The sequence below is a fragment of the Hyperolius riggenbachi genome, chromosome 4 (assembly GCF_040937935.1).
Source record: "Hyperolius riggenbachi isolate aHypRig1 chromosome 4, aHypRig1.pri, whole genome shotgun sequence".
NCBI classification, from domain to species: domain Eukaryota; kingdom Metazoa; phylum Chordata; class Amphibia; order Anura; family Hyperoliidae; genus Hyperolius; species Hyperolius riggenbachi.
The window spans coordinates 182,637,857-182,651,846 of record NC_090649.1 but is presented as its reverse complement, the minus strand read 5'-3'; the positions used below and the strand labels follow the sequence as shown (position 1 = coordinate 182,651,846).

The window sequence follows — 13,990 nt, the reverse complement described above, 5'->3', positions numbered from 1 at the left end:
CAGCAGCGTATGTACAGAGCATGGAGCAGCAGCGTGTGTACAGAGCATGGAGAAGCAGCGTGTGTACAGAGCATGGAGCAGCAGTGTGTGTACAGAGCATGGAGCAGCAGCGTGTGTACAGAGCATGGAGCAGCAGCATGTGTACAGAGCATGGAGCAGCAGCGTATGTACAGAGCATGGAGCAGCAGCATGTGTACAGAGCATGGAGCAGCAGCGTGTGTACAGAGCATTGAGCAGCAGCGTGTGTACAGAGCATGGAGCAGCACTGTGTGTACAGAGCATGGAGCAGTACTGGGGAACTTAACAGAGTCAGGTATAAGCACAGCCCTATGCCCTGCTGTGTGAATGCTTCACTTTCCCCTTCATTAGCAATGTCATCTGTCCTCATTATTATCTGTATCCAAACTGCTCCTGATCGATCCCGTTGTTGATCAGGAGCAGATCAGACATTTATGAAATAATTGGCAGATCCTGTCAGTCATACGGGAAATTGCATTATGTGTACCCAGCATGATGGCCTACCATATTATTATACTGTACTGTGCGTGGCTGAGGGAGACCTTTCAGGAATCTCCCCTTGAAGATCCAGGGTTTGCCCCTGAAGAGGGATCCATGAGTGCAATGAATATGCATCAATTAAATACATTAAAATCCCACCTTGCATGAAGTTCATCAGATACTCAAGCATTAAGCATAAATATCCATTTTACTTTCTTTTTAAAAATAAGCCTCTGCAAATCCCCCCTCCTCGTTTTGACAAGTAAATCCTTGCCAAGGCTTGAAACCTTTCATATCACCTTTATGTACAGATAGAAAGTGTTTAGCTACTTTGGCAATATTGGTGGTTAGTCAACCCGCCCCCTCCCCCCCATAATGTTCAGCAATTGTTTGTCTCAGTGGGTGGGTTGTGCATCCCACATACTGTTTCTAGAACATGTTGCAATTAACTACATAAATAAAGTTTTTGTGTCACAATTCATGTACCGTTTTAAATAAAAAATCTTGCCACTAGAGTAAGAAATGACAGACTTTGCATTCACATGTAAATGGCAATATTTGCATGTGGGAAACACACATCTGTAGGAACACACATGTCTCAGCCAAGACTGTTTAAATGTACCAGGAGCTGTCCCAAACAAACTCGGTAACAGAAATTAACCTAAGTTAGGCGTTTTTCTTCCAGAGAATTTGCAACCCTGATGCCAATTAACGAGAGGATCCATTTCAAACTCTTAACCCTAACCTACAAAGCTCACAATCTATGTCCCCTGTACAACTCCTCACTAGTTTCCAGATACCAACCCTGCAATCTGCAATCTCAGATTTTTTGTCCTTCTCTAGAATCACCTTGTCACATTCACATATACAAGATTTCTCACGTGCCTCACACCGCTTCTGGAATACTCTTAACCAACACATCTCTCACTCTCCAACCTTTAAAATCTTTAAATGCTCCCTAAAAACTCACTTTTTCCAACAAGCATACAATCTAACTTAGGCCATTTCCTCTTCGACCTTTGTCCTAGTTATACTCCTTACTAGATAACTTAAAAACACTAATTACTCATGCAGGAAAGTGTGAACCTTTGGACACGCAATTGTACTCCTAATAGAATACATAAAGTAATGTTGCTATGGCTACAAATGAGGGCAATCTGAAAGAAGCAGCAAGTCATTAAAGAGAACCGGTATTGAGATGAATACGGAAGCTGCCCTCTTCATTTCCTTATAAACAAGTCCAGTTTCATGGCTACATGTGGACAGGGGAGTAACAATAGGGGATGCAGCCCCTGCACTCGCAATGGGGGGCGGGGGGGCAGTGCTCAGGGGCATTTGGGGGGGCAGGAGGGGTCATAGCATGCGGAGAGAGCATGGCCGCACATCGGCAGGGAGGGGGGACAGTCCCCCCTCACTCACTTTGGGCTCTCCCCTTAGTGAGCTCCCCTCCTGCAATTATCAGTGGCAGCAGCGGTGGGCAGAGAGGAACACATACCTCCATGCATTCCACGCGCCAGAAGTTCCGCTCTCTAAGTGTCTGTCGCTACTTCCTGTTTACACAGGAAGTAGCGTGAGGCACTTAGAGATCAGACCTCCGCGGTGGATGGAGGTATGTGTTCCTGCCGCCGCTGCTGCCACTGATAATTGCAGGATGGAAGTGTGCTGAGGGAGAGCCCGAGGTGAGGGGGGGGGCGGTTCCCCATCCCCCGCCAATGTGCGGCCATGCTCTCTCCTCATGCTGTGACCCCTCTTGCTCCCCAAAACAGCCCTGAAGGGGGGTGATTTTTTTATTCTGCAGGGGAGCCCGGTGATTTCTAGTTACACCCCTGCATGTTGAGTTTCTGGTTCTAGCTGTATTTGAGTCGTCACACACCTGCAACAAGCATGCAACCAGTGGAGTTAGTCAGAGTCAAAGCTTCTAATCTGCTTGCTCATTTTGGGTCAGCAACATAAAGTATTAGAGGCGGAGAATCAGCACAGAAGTCAGGCAACTGGCATTGTTTATTAGAGGATGAAGATAGCAGCCTCTGTATTCCTCTCACTTCAAGTTCCCTTTAAATGTATGGCATCAACAGAAAAACATACTTGTCCCCAAGATGCCATTTCAGGAGTGGCAAAGTAGACTGCATAACAAAACAACAAATGTTGGTCAATGCAACACATGTAAAAATGCTGTTGTCTTGCATAGAGTTAAACCTCTATGACTTAAGGTGGCCACACACGATACAATAAAATGATCCGATTTTACAGTAATTCGATAAAAACGATCGTATCTCTCGAAAAAATTGAATTTTTTTTTCATTCGACTGAAAAATACGATCGGATTTCCCGTTTTTTTCTATTTAAATCGATCCGGAATGCCAGATATTTCTCTTCAATCTCTACTAAAGATTGTATGGTGTGTGTTGGATTGTTAATGTAGTAATATACACACGCTAGCAATTCTCTCTGAGTTTCCAATCATTTTTATCATAATTGAGGAAAAAATTGAACATATGTATGTGGTACATTGGTCATATTTTTGAAATGTTACAATCAGTCAGAAAAATTGATTGCAATTCTTAAATTGAACAGATATTTAAAAAATTGTACGGTGTGTGGCCACCCTTAAGCGGACTTTTGCTTGAGGCATATGTCAAATAAAAAGTGACATAATCTGCCTATTGCAGCAAAGGATATGCTTACCATAGCTATCTGCCATTACTTCTTTCCCATAGCTATGTGCCTCCCTATACAACTATTGTGTATACACCAGGGAAAGTTCACTGCAATTTAATGTGTCCTGTGCTTTGTGTCACCTCATTACTGTATATCAGCAAAAAGAGTTATGTGAGAAGAAGAATTAGTTTGTTGTCACTACTTTGTTTAACCACTTCACCACTGAGGGGTTTTACCCCCTGAGCACCAGAGCAATTTTCACCTTTCAGCGCTCCTTCCATTCATTCGTCTATAACTTTATCGTTACTTATCACAATGAAATGAACTATATCTTGTTTTTTCCGCCACCAATTAGGCTTTCTTTAGGTGGGACATTATGCCAAGAATTATTTTATTCTAAATGTGTTTTAATGGGAAAATAGGAAAAATGTGGGAAAAAATTAATTATTTTTCAGTTTTCAGCCATTATAGTTTTTAAATAATGCATGCTACTGTAATTAAAACCCATGAAATTTATTTGCCCTTTTGCCCGGTTATAAAACCGTTTACATTATGTCCCTATCACAATGTTTGGCGCCAATATTTTATTTGGAAATAAAGGTGCATTTTTTTCAGTTTTGCGTCCATCCCTAATTACAAGCCCATAGTTTATAAAGTAACAGTGTTGTACCCTCCTGACATAAATATTTAAAAAATTCAGTCCCTAAGGTAACTATTTATGTATTTTTTTTAATTGTAAATTTTTTTTTAAAATTTTAATTACAAAAAAAATGGGGACTGTGGGAGGTAATGAGTTAATTTTTTGTGTATAAGTAATTCATTTGTATGTGAAAAATGTTTAGGGTGTAGTTTTACTATTTGGCCACAAGATGGCAACAGTAACTTTTTGTTTAATGCGACCTCCAAGCGTCCTTCCGGAGGCTTGGAGGAAGTACAAGGAGGCTGGTAATGTGTTTTTTTTTCACAATGATCGCGCTGCTCATCGGAGAGCAGCGGATCATTGCGGGGCTTAGATCAACGAACGGGAATGGATTTTCCCGTTCATTGATCTCCGGGCGAGCGGGCGACGGCGTGTTTACGAGCGGCCGGCGGCGGGTTTACGAGCGGGAGCGCAGCAGCGGCGGGAGCGCGGAAAGTACGGATTTCTCCGTCCCTGGGGGTTAAAGGATGGAAAAAGGGATGGAGAAATTCGTACGGGTGGGGATAAAGTGGTTAAGGTTTTGTTTAAAGTGATCCTGATTCTGTCTTATTGTAAACAGGAAGTAGCCATAAAACTGATAGAACATTTGTGTTTTTAACAGGAAATACTGGTAGTGTCCACTGGATAAAATTATTAAACACGGTTAAAAAGGAGTATAATGCCTTACCTCACGGAAGAATTACAAGGTCATGTAGCAATGCAATTTGTTTTGCTTTATGAATATGTCCTTTGGGTGCCTTAAGTGTTTCCCTGCCCATAAGTGACCTAGATTGTAGTTGGCTTTCAGTATTGGACTTAAACTTTCCTTTTGGAAGAGCAATATCCTTGGATTTTAGACAATCTTACCCAATGGCCACCTGACCTGGGTTGATTACATGATAAACCAAGAGTATATTTTCTATCTAATATTTTTTTTTATAATACTACACTTGTAGTGGTTTCCCTGGTCATATCTAAATGTTTGAGGGACATTCCTGACCACTCTCCAATACTATATGTGTATTCAATATGCTGTATTATTGTAATGGTTTTAGCATACATAATTAACTTTAAAGCTGACCTTCAAGCGATCATTAATTCTGTACTAGCAAACAGTATATAGACCTTTCCTGGCATTTCATATTATTACTTTCATGTGAAATGTGCACAGTAGCCACGTCAGTGTGCAGTAAAACCTGGTTCATTCAGCTTCCAACAAAAATAAATATTTAACTTTGCAGCCTGGGAGCACTTTCTTACTATCAGCATTGTTTGCCCAGTCAGATAAAAGTGATTCTGTTTTTACTTTTCAGGAGGAGAAATTAGTTTTGCCTGACTCCACAGTCCTTTAAAAATGTCATTATTACAAATTACTCCGCAGTGTTTCATAAATATAATTTGAACACTAGATATATGCAAAACTGGCAACGTTTAACAGATACAGTTTGGGCACAGGGCATAATAATAACTTCTTTATCTATTTAAAAATTGGGGTGTTTTTGTTGAGCTTATTTTTCCATGTTATTGTTATATATGATGTAATAGGTGATGATTAATTTCACCCAATTTTTAGTACCGTAAAGTAGACTTACAGCCAAATTATTTCCAATCACATGTAAAATAAGTGAAATATGTGTTAGTTAACTAATGTCTTGGGAAGGACAATAAAAAATATTATTTGTGTAACCATCTTGCTTCCTTTATGCCCCTCTTCATGAATATGGGCCAGGCAAATCCCAAACATGATCACTACAGGCTGTAAGCAGGCACTATCTCTAGTGGAGGGAATTGGATTATATGTCATGATCTCCCACAATCCTCCACACACTTGGTAAGGAGAAAAGGCCAAGGTCCTTTTCTTGAGGAGGTGGAGCAATGACTGGGCAAGATGGAAATATGAGACACAGACAAACCTTATGAAAAATACAAAAACACACCAACAGCAATATACTGTAGCTAAAATTTCAGTGCAGAAATATACTACTGATTTTACACACCAGAAATTAGCTCTAAAACCACAAAGTATGCACAGAGAAGCAACGTCTACCTTCCTTACTTAAATTCTATCCATATTAGCCAGAGAAAAGCATTTTTTTCATGTCTTTGGTTGTGTATCATATATTTGAGATTTCCAAACAGAGTATTTTTCAAGATCCTTCGTGGATTGTGTCATCTGAATATATGAGGGTTCCATTGACCAAGCACATTTTTCTTACATACATCAAAAAGATGACACAGGACATCTGTTATCTGTAGATGACAAATTTTAATATCTGCGCTGTTTCAAGTGCTTTCTTCTAGGAACACCTACTTTGTATTCAACAATTAAGCCATGCACTTACCCATTAGCAGATTGTCATCTTCGGGGATTAAAAGTGCCATTTGCATTTGGTATGCCACGGCAAGGAAAGCAATTAGCATAAATGTTGTAGAGAGTGAAGAAGCTCAGCAAAGGTTGTATCATCCCTGACATTTGGGTCTGGAAGGCCTATCAATCCTCCGAGCAAGAACCAGTTGGGCAATGCTCTGGAGTATTCAAGCAGAAAAAGGAATTACAAGCACTCTGCACCCAGGGATCACAGATGTGTTAATATACACAGAAAATCCTGCAGATCTGCTTCAATGGAGACCTGCAGACAGGTGATATTTATGCTTAGTGCCTGTTTTCTTATCTCGGCTGTTAGATACAGCCTGGAATTCAGAAGTCAGTAAACTAATAAGTAATATAAAACATAACATAAATAACATGCTATTAACGGGTATGTTAAGTCCTACCATCATGACCATATATCTGACCGTGGATATCAGTGGTCTAATCCCCCCCCCCCACACCACCACCACCACCTTAAAAAAAAACACATCTAATTGTAAATGGAACTGTCATTTTCCCCCACACCAAGTGGTACACAAAGTGGGTCACCATATGTGATGTTGGACTGAAAATTCTAAATAAAGGCAGGTGAGTAAGGTTCTTTTCACATGAAAATCACATATTTGCAATGCAGTTGGACTGCAAAGCATGCAATTGCTTTTTGCGATTCCCATTTAATTGGATTCAGGACGGTTTCACACCTAGCCAGTGTGTAAAAACCTCATTCATATGACCCTGTGGCAGAGCGTACCGACAGGGTCACATGCATAGCACCGCCATCCTGCAAGCCCCTCGCAGCCCCTCGTCTAAAGACATACCCTCTGTTGGACAGGAAGTACGTCACTGGGATTCCTGGGTTTCACCATCGTATTTCCATCATTCCGCACATGTAGCCACCCCGCCACCCCCCAAAATATTTAAAATGACTGCATTGCCCGTTGACTTACATTACTTCCAATGGTAATGCGCTGTTGACTTTGCGGGGCCGACTGGCAACGTGGTAAGTGTGCTAGGCCCCTTGCCTTGCATTGCCGTTGTGTTACCCTGTGGTAAAAGACAGGGCGGAATTCCAATGCACTTGTAAAAGGGACCTCAATTTGCAAATTCAAGAAAAATGCAGTGCCGTGATCAGCAAAATGCACGTGTTCTGAAAATTGGATTAAAATATTGTCAGTTTGAACAGGCTCTAAGAGCACTTTTTCCACTAGCACCAATCGGATCAAAATTGCAAAGCGCATGGGACCTGTGCTCGCGTAAGTAGGCATTGCATAATAGAGATGGCAGAATGCTCTTCCAATTGCAATTGCACTTTTGCTAGCCCTTCACATGCATTTGCGTTTTGCGATTTACAATGGAAAAGAACCTTTAAGTTTCTGCCGTGTTGTTGTTGATTTTTTCTTAACACTTTGCAGGAGTAGATCACATGTACTCATTCCTCTGGGAGGGGTAAGATATCCTTCAAGCATATTAGTAACTGGTTTGGGACCACCAACTGTTAAAACTACGCAGCACTTGAGGCAGCCTAAGCCTGATGCAGCGTAGTGTTAATGCTGGAGGCTCCCAAGCACGTGACACAATAGCTGCCAGCACAGCATCTCCAGTCTTCAGACAATACGTTCGTCAGGAGCCTTTTTCATTGACTTCTGACCTCATGATCACTGTGAGCCAATCACAGTAATCAGGAAGCACAAAACTGAAAAAAAGGCTTTGGTCCTTAAAGGGGCCAGAACATTCCATCCACAAGGAGTTAAGAGGGCTTTCAAATTCCACAAGCCCCCACAGGTCTTCCGAAGGAAGGGGAAAAATCCTTACTCCTGAGCATTTGTAAATGGCTATGTTGCAAGGTGGGGATTTTTCACTCCCCTACCCCCTCCTTCCAGCAAGGTATCTTGCACTACTCCCACTTAATATTAAAAGATATTTGGTCTACTATTGATCACAAAATACAAATCTATGTTACTAAATATAGCTCAGATCCTGAAATTGTCAAAAGAACAGTAAATATTGGCTCTTGATAAAATTTGATTCGTTTGTGAAGAATGTCTTAACTAGGAGATATTTAGGCACCACATAATATAGGACAAGCACCATCAATTATATGTAAGGCTCATAAGTATCAATAATAATCACAAATTGTGTGCAGAAAGGCCAATGAGTACAGCAATAGACCAAAAAGAGACAAGGCATCGGCCCCCAATGACCACACCACAAAAATGTACAAATATAAACAAGCCTTTATTAAATCCATATAAATATTAAAACCATAAAAACAATGGCACAATTTATTAAAGCCCCACAATATGCACTACATACAAAATCCATATGAATGATATCAGTTATCAAAAGTCACTATGCAGAGTCCTCCCATAAGTAAGAAGTGTGATTGCAAGTCACTGACAAACAATGACAAGTGTACACTCACCCTGCATGTAATATGCAGGGGTGGAGAGAAGTGAAGTAGGATCCAGTGAAAAAAAGGGTGTATGATAGTGAAAGGAGATAGACAAGACAAGACAAATAACATTTATATCGCGCTTTTCTCCTGGTGGACTCAAGATAGTGCTTCGCACCAGTAGTAAGAACCCCCAGAGAATGAAGGAATAGTGGATGAGTATGCACAGCGTTTAGGGGTGAGGACTAGTGAGCAAGGAGGACAGACCAAGGTGAAATGACCACTGCGTAAAGAGCTCTGGTGGAGTGAAGCTTACTGAGAGAGGTCCCAGCAAGGGGCTTGGGCGTGCCGTGCCGTCGCTGCTGTGCCGTCGCGATTCGCCGCAAACAGCGGCTTCTTCTGGGCAGAAGACCAGAGCTCTTTACGCAGTGGTCATTTCACCTCAGGCTGTCCTCCTTGCTCACTACTCCTTACCCCTAAAAGCTGTGCATACTCATCCACTATTCCTTCATTCTCTAGGGGGTCTTACTACTGGTGCGAGGCTCTAGCTCCTTTCACTATCATACACCCTTTTTTTCACTGGGTCCTACTTCACTTCTCTCCACCCGTGCATATTACATGCAGGTTGAGTGTACACTTGCCATTGTTTGTCAGTGACCTGCAATCACACTTCTTACTTATGGGAGGACTCTGCATAGTGACTTGATAACTGATATCATTCATATGGATTTTGTATGTATTGCATATTGTGGGGCTTTAATGAATTGTGCCATTGTTTTTATGGTTTTAATATTTATATGGATTTAATAAAGGCTTGTTTGTATTTGTACATTCTTGTGGTGCGGTCATTGGGGGCCATCCCTTGTCTCTTTTTGGTCCTTAACTAAGAGATAGATTGAGTTGCATCTTTAAAAGGTACAACATTAAAAAAATATTGTACCTCTTAGGAAACTGAAATTATAAACCTAATTAGGGATTTTGGTACTTTGTTTTTTCTTTTACCTCTCTACAGTCAGGCAATTTAAAATATGATTGTAAAAAAAAGAAAAAAAAAGAAAATGCAACTCTGACATTACTACAACAACAACAGCATATCTGATCAAACAACACACCATATAAGATAGCACTGACATTATTTATCAGTACATAGGTCACACCAGTCAAATAATAAAGTGCAGACTCAGCCAACACTGTCAAAAATAAATAATAAATATCCACCGCACAGCGTATGTCGCTGTTCCACAAAGGCAATCCAAACCTTATGAACATCACTTTCTTTGACAAAATTATAAAAAATAATGTATCCAGCATCTAAAAGGTTGTGAATCTTATTGGGTCTTTACACTTAGAAGCCTCCAGGCAGAAGGGCTATACAAGAAGACTGAATGAGGGTATTGTCACACTATTTATGTTGTGTTGCGCCAGTGATCTGCAATCGCTGTGCAATTGCCCCCAGTGTGATTCTTAGTGTGTACAAATCACAGTGTCAACTGTTCACATCTGTATACAGTAATGGCCGTCTCAGTGTCCTGAAGCTACTTTATATGGTCAAGTGTGGTTGATGCCAGTGTGGGCCTTCAGTGGCATAAAGTGATGGGCAAACTTCCAACCTTGAGGTTCACTGTGCGAATGGCAAGCACACACAGGCATATTTCCAAATGAGAAAATCCTGAACATAGTCGGAAAAAAGCAGCTGAAACTTTGCAACCACCAGTGGGAATGAATGCTTGTCATATATGCCACTATTGTTATCACTAGTGGCGCATTGGACACTGGGCACTATTTTCAGAAAGAGCTTTTAGTAAAGTGAATGTGGATGGGCTCTGCCAATGTTAAGCTAAATGTTTGTATAGCTTTATTGAAGTACTAAAAGGCAATACTGATTATCTTAGTCTTCGTTCTGCCTGCTCACATAAATTAAAAAGGTCAAATGTACATTAATGGCTCTCCGGGTCTTGGAAACTAAGTGTCCATGCTCTTCTTAGTCTATTTGCCTTGCAAATTGACATTTTACGAATAGTAATGGATGTCCTGTTGGGACTACGTGACACATAGCACATCTAAAATTGTGCAAGAACACGGACGGAATGATAACTCAGTTATGGTATGTAGAAGGAACAGCATGCTCAATCATAAACTGTGGAACACATGCATTTGTTTGTGACATTTACAAGCATTGATACCCAGAGTATAGTTGTTTTATTACCCTTTCTCAGATACAATTTTCATTTAAAGTTATATTGCAAAAACAGCTATATATGCACTGCTGACAACTTGCTGTTTCCTGACAATATTGTTGCTTTTCTCTCTTGTTTTCCCTCCATCAGAGACTCACCTTTCTACAGCAGTTAACACCATAGGGAGCTTAACCAATGGTGGTGGCTGTGGCAGCCACACCCACCTCCCTAGTGAATAGATAATAGATAGGCTGACAGTCACCAAGAAGGCAAGGCTGTGGCAGGGATCACAATTGCTTCCACCCCCATGGCATAGTACTCATCATTGTCCATGGTTGGTCCTTCTCTGGGATACGGGAGAGGAAGGAACAATGAACATAGCGTGAAGCAGGTTGTTTCATTGCATGGTGCTCAGCACTGATCGGCTGCACAACCTTCATCTGGGTTGAAGGAGGAAGCACAGGAGTGACGTGGAACACAACGTTTAACGCTGGTGGAGGGCATCAGCTAAGGCGGCGGCATGGGTAAGTTAACCCCCTCTCTGCCGCGGGCAGCGATGTCTAATTTAAATTTCGACTACGAGTAGCTACATACTATAGGACAGGTAACTCCACAAAAGAGATAGTATGTCTCAACTGCATCTTGTTTCAACTTGCACAGCGTCTTTATTGAATTTTATTGATGCACAACAGCACTTATCTTTTACATTCAGAAATGTACTTCCCTTCTGACTGTAAATTGCCTCTACTGCAGAACTACAGAGGGACTACTTAACACAGCCAGCCGTGTATTTATTCATAGCTGCCTGTAGTGGTCTGTGATTAAGGATTCACTGCTTAGCCTTGTAAGAGCATCAAACAAAAGTGTCAGACCCTCTCAAGGTCTATGGATGTTTATTCCACCTGTATGACTCCAGGTTAATTTACTATGCATTGTTTTGATCCCTTGTGTGTTGTGCAGATTCTTCACTAATGAAAGCTTTTGGTCGCAGGGCCAAGAGTAGAATTTTCTATGGGGTAATAAATATAGTCATTTTTGATTAGGATATATTCATCATTGAACAATGAACACTAAGAGAAACTACAGATATAAAATGTGTAATCCTGAGAATGATTTCCTTTCATTAGGGAATGTGAGCTCTTGTATAGAAAAATCAGCCACAAACTATCTAATAAATTATTATTAACTAGACCTTAGGCCTGTTACAATAACGGGCACTAGGCCTTGGCCTACTATGCCCCTCACAACCACCTCCCCCCGCCACCTCTGCCAACGCAACATTGCCTGCATGGTTGGCATGCATGAGCACGTCCGCTATGCATACACATTCGCACAACACAATGGCCGCAATGCGCACACATGCTGCAACACGTGCGCACATGCCCGCCCCTGCACCCGTCCTCCTGCGCTGTCTAAAGTCCGCCCATGCGCGCTGGCCTAAACGCACGGGCACAGGAACACAGGAAGATGCAGGGACACCGGCAGATTATTATATAGGAAGTTAATAGTGTTTGCCTCTTAGAGTGCAGCAAACAATTACTTACCAGTGAGTAATAGTCATAGAAAAAGCACTAGCATGATTTACTGAGCATTTTACATGATATTATTACACCAGGAGGCCCAGCACACTATCAGGTATGGGAAAGCTTAGTACAAAAACCAACTACACAAAAGTGTACATGCTAATGTGTGCAAACCAGGTGGGTACACGCACTGGTCAAAAAACTAGAAACAAAAAACAAAAACACTACCAGTATATGCTGTTAAACCACCTGATATTTATTAAGGATCAAAAATTCTTTCACCTAGGTTATTCATTATAAGGTCTATAAAGAAGAATTACCTATTGCACACAATTATAATGCACAAATTCTCATTATGCGGGGTGTTCCCCAAATATGTCTCAACAGAAAGTCTCAGACGACCGTACACAGACCAGATTGTAACAAAATTAACCATGTCACTCCCACACATGAGGAGAGGCGGACACGGACACCTACAATGCCAAGAGATTAAAGCATCTAATATGCCAATTGCCTGTCCAAATTGTCCGCATCACCCCACGTGCCGACAGTATGGTGGTCAACAGCAATAAAAAATGTGCCACCCCAAAAGCTTAGAAACTTACAGTTAGATTCCATAATGGAAACCAATCATGTAAACTTCATATTCCTTAGAGAAAGACCTAATGCTAGGACTGATTAGTGGCAAAAGCCAACACGGCCACCAGAGAATACTTTGGCTTGACACCATCAAAGCTGACACAGGATTGAGTTTTGAGGCAACTGGCAGAAATGGTACAAGATCGGACAGCATGGAGAGAGCTAACCCATAGGATCACCAAGAGTCGGATACGATTGAATGGATAACATTATCATCAGACTTCATATAGGTGTATGTAGCATAGAGACAGATACACAAAATGTTGGTAATATTTACGTATACACAGCGCACAAAAAGACATAACAAGCGTCATGGTGGCATAGTGGTTACCACTCTCGCCTTGCAGTGCTGGTTCCCTGGTTTGAATCCTGCCTATCTGCACAGAGTCTACATTTTCTCCCTCTGTCTGTGTGGGTTTCAACCAGGCATTTCAATTTTCTCCCAATTCCAAAAACATACAGGTTTTTAATTGGCTTACCCCTAAAATTGGCCCTAGACTACGATGGAAAAGATGGACATGTGACTATGGTAGGGATTTGACTATGGGCCCCTTTGGAGGGACAGTTAGTGACAAGACTATATACACTCTGTAAAAGCAATGCAGAAGGCGTGCGTGAAAAAAGGGCGCCAGGAAAAAAGGGCCCGGCTGGATAACGAAATGGAGCTAGTGGGTAACAAAATCTTAATAATGATAAATATAGTTGTCAAATTTGGTTAACGATAAATACAGTTCTAAGAACAGATGGAAGATAATAATGAAAAGATATCAATGTTAAAAATCATTACGTAATTCAACAATACAACTTAACCCAACCCTTCTCTCGCACAGAACCCTCCCCTGGTGGTGTCGCCCAACCCTAACCACCCCCTGGTGGTGCCTAACCCTAACCACCCTCCCCTCCGGTGTTGCCTAAAACTAACTGTTTGACTAACATGCTCAGCTTTTATGAGGTAGTGAATGCTAATATGGATATTGGGAATGCTGTAGATGTGATATACTTGGACTTTGCAAAGGCCTTCGACACTGTTCCCCACAAAAGTCTGGTGCAAAA

The 13,990-nt window shown here is 41.4% G+C and overlaps 1 protein-coding gene across 3 annotated transcripts in view; it reads right to left on the bottom strand.

The window, feature by feature from the left end:
• Positions 1–13,990, bottom strand: part of KCNMB2 (potassium calcium-activated channel subfamily M regulatory beta subunit 2) — a 632,563-nt gene that overhangs the window by 58,443 nt on the left and 560,130 nt on the right. The gene's annotated exons all lie outside the window — the stretch shown is intronic.